Genomic DNA, 4,173 nt, shown 5'->3' with positions numbered 1-4,173 from the left:
CTAATCTATGAGTATAACAATGTCATTAGGAGTCAGCTTAATAATATGCCCATTTGTCTGAATAATAGAAGTAGGTTCTCCCCTATGGCTTGTAATTTGACTGGCTTCAGGTTCTAAGCCTTGATAATGCGGTCAGATATGGGCCCCATCTTGTGAAGTTTGCCTTAAATAGAATCAGAAAGTTGGTGGCTACTCACATAATATTTGTGGCACTATTGCCCCAGGGAAAATTCTGGTGCAGAATTCTGGTGTAGTAATGGCACAAATATATGAGCAGCCAACAACTTTCTGATTTTATTGTTTTATCACTCACATATGCAACATCTTTGTGTACATTTTTATGTGCATTTGTATATATTTATTGTGATATAAGAATGACTCAAAGCCAGGCGTGGTGTCACAGGCTTTTAATCCCAGCACTCGGGAGGCAGAGGCAGGTGGATCAACACACACACACACACACACACACACACACACACACACACACACACACGAAGAAAGAAAGATCACTAAAAATAAAAAAAAAAAAAAAAAAAAAAAAAAGAATGACACAATAAAATAATCAATGCTTTTCTTTTTCAAAGAATTTAATTCATTTATATTCACTGTATTTTTAAGGTACAGTATTTCTATTTTAATTTGATATAGTTATTGAACAATACTGTAAAAGATTTATTTTCTGTCTTTAAAAGAAAATCTGTTTAAAGATATGCCAATTATTGGCTATTATACATGCAAAAATAAAACCTGTTCATTCTCATGGATTTTCTTTCATTGGATGAACAGTAAATTATGATTCTTTCACTTCTTGCCATACTACCATTCTTTTTTTTTCCTTAGAAAATGCCAGTTAATTAAGGAAAAATCAGAATGAGCTTCTGAATGTTAGAGGGGCTCAAACAGAATGTCTTTGCTTGCTGCCCCGTGCTTCCACTTTCAATTTTCCCGTCTCTCTTCATTCATTAATTCACTCATCCACAAAATGCTTTTTTAAACCTCAGCTATATGCCAAGAACTTTATTATTATATAACATTAGCCAAGGACCTTCACCTACTTAGTACCAGTGTTCATGATGTTCAGAACAAAAACACAAAATTATGAAAATTGTAAGTGGTATTCAAAGAAGTTTGTCTAATAAAAAACTATGATGAAATGGAAGAAAATGGAGATTCATTTCAGATTAAAGTTGTCAGAAAAGACTTTTCTTAGTAGTGATACTTAAAATAAGATCTGAAAGATGATAGAGAATTTCCTCAATAAGTACAAGAGAAAAAAAGAAAGGTCAATGATGATGCATTAATGCTAAAACGTTGTAGTGTTTCATTAACTGAAAGAAGACCATACTTGTGTGACTGAAACTCACAGTAATACAAGAAAATAATTAGGGGACCACGTGAGGCATACCCTTGCAATTTGTAGGAATTATTATAACTGGGTAGAAACATTAGAGGAGGTGAGTTCTGTGTTCATTTTATTGCTTTTAGAATTTCAGGTTTTGTGCTGTATGTAGGTTTCAACCAAAACGATTAGAATTTTACTAAAGATATATGAGAAAAATTAAATACCATGATGACATCATGGATCTAAGGCATGGACTTGCTGATGTGGAAAGGTTGACAGTCAGCATTTCTGGAACTTAAAATGAATCAAATCTGCTGGAGAGCTAGGTACACGGAAGCAGGGGGAGGGTTTGCACAAAATTACAGTGCTCTTGCTTGAGCAAAGGAAGGTCGTGCAACACCCGCGGAGGGCAGAAAAGGGCGTCGAATCCCCTGGATCTAGAATTACGGACAGTTGTTAGCTGCCAGTAGGTGCTGGGAATTGAACCTGCATCCTCTCCGAGAACAGACAGTGCTCTTAACCGCTGTGCTATTTCTCCAGCCCCTATTAGGAGCATTTGTTAACTTGAAGTTTTTGGACTCCAATTTCTAATGTGTTAATTTTCTTAATTCAGTATTCTGCTTGCATATGTGATAATTAGTTACTTTCCAGGAGCATGGTGCTCTTCTAGTATAATGTAACTAGAGTAGTCAGCACAGCATGGTCTGCGCCACAGTGTCCTGAAGGTGCACATAAATAAATTTATTCCTAGCACGTAGTGCTACCATGATGTCCAAACACCTAGGGGGGGAATTTTCCTATGGCCTGAAAAAAAAATGAAATTCTCAAAAGAAATAGTAATTGAGATAATATTGTAAGAAAATGTTTTAATGTTCTGCTGTTGACAAAGGTGACAGATGGGAAAGTGTTATCTAGAAGGGAAAATGTGGCATTCAGTTATACTGATTGTGAAAGAGTACTTGAAGGATTCATACGGCAAGGCGAGAATGTGGCAGAAAGGAGGAAGAAAAAGGGCAGGTCTTTCAAAGAAACCCAGACCACTTATTCTATAAATTTTCCGCAGTCAGTCAATGATAGCATAAACAGCAGTTTGAAAAGGAGTGGTGTAGCTAATCCTCCTCCCCTTACCGTTCTCCTCTGTGCTGCTTCCTTTTATTATTCTTAAATCATTCCCTGCACAATTTATTTCAAATCCTGTTTATTTTACTGCTTGGTAAATCTCACTGAAAGATTGACTGTGAATTTTTATTTAAATGCTGTAACAATTACTATGTTCAATGTGTTATCTTTGCAAATATAGAAATACTTCACACATTTAAAAATATTTGTATTTATTATTTTTTCACACATGCGTAGCGTTCATTTGTGTGTGTATGTATGTATTCAACTGTTCTTCCATTTTGTCTCACCCAGCACATTAAAATCCTCACAAGTTTTTAGGTTTTCTTCTTTGATTCTCATCATTTTCTAATTCTTTCTTTTTTAAATTTTTATTGCAGCTTTTTAAATTTCATACAATATTTCCCATTCAAATACAGATCCCATTCCCCCATCCATGCCTCCCCCATCTCCAAATGAACGCTATGCACTCTGCCATACCTTCTGAGTCCTATTCATTTAGACATTTATGCCCAAGTGTCTTATTTTGTGTGTGTGTGTGTGTCTATGTCTGTGTGTGTCTGTGCCTGTGTGTGTGTCTGTGTCTGTGTATGTGTGAATGTGGGTCTCTGTGTATATGCGTGCATGTACCACCTTACTCCTGTGAATTTCAGAAAACAACCTTTATGTGTCAGTCACCATGTTCAACCTTGTTTGAGGCAGGGTCTCTTATTTTGCTGCTGCATACCCCAAGCTGCATGGCTACGAACTTTCATGGATTCTCCTGCCTGTCTGTGCTTGCCCCCATGTTGCTTGACATCTTGCCCCCTTGCCCAACTTGACATCTCACAGTTGCATGTCAAGCACTTTACCTACTGAGCCAATTTCCCCAGCCCTTATTCTACCTTTGTTGTATGATGTAGTACCAAGACTCCTAGTGTGAAAGCCCAGATTTTTTAAATATACTAGCTTTTTAACAGCACTGGATTTCATAGAGTTTATGAAATAAAACAAATATGACAAAGCTGTGTAAATTTAAAGAGGTTACAACATACATATATGTCTTTGATCTCAAATGCATCACTATTGTAATAGGAATAACCATAGTATAGGAAAATGCTAAATTTTGCATCTTAATGTTTCCATCTGGTTCCTTTCTACATTCTTGCCCTACTATATATTATCACATATAATCAGAGAAGAACCTCCTTTGACTCATCTCACCTGCGCTTTATGATTTTGTTATAAGTCTTACAAGATGCACCAAATCATTGCTATCATTCCTTAACTCTTTTCTCTCCATCAGCTTTTATTCATCTAATTTTTTAAGATTCCTCAATGATTAAAAGTCTCCAATAACTGTCAAGTTGCCAAGTACAAACTATGGATCTCTGTCATCTTAAAACACCGACTTTACTTAGTTTCAAGAACATTTTTCATCTTAGTTTAATTTCACCTATTGGTGTTTCCTTCCTAGCCTCTTCATTTACTGTCTACTATCTTCTGCAACTATCTTGAGTTCCTTAGAATCTTGGTTATCTCTTCTTTTTGCTCCTCTTCTCTTTCTCCCTGAGAGCCCTCTTTGCTATCCTCTTCTGTACCCTGCTATATCACCGCATTTCCAATGTGATAACTTTAAGACAAATAACTTTGATGCTATATTTATGTTGACAACACTCAAAGTTTTATCTCCAGACCAAACCCTTACTTGAAATATAGACATAAATTCTCCC

This window comes from Nannospalax galili, unplaced genomic scaffold (assembly GCF_000622305.1).
Source record: "Nannospalax galili isolate Female #2095 unplaced genomic scaffold, S.galili_v1.0 scaffold2134, whole genome shotgun sequence".
NCBI classification, from domain to species: domain Eukaryota; kingdom Metazoa; phylum Chordata; class Mammalia; order Rodentia; family Spalacidae; genus Nannospalax; species Nannospalax galili.
Note: the sequence above shows the minus strand (reverse complement) of the source record.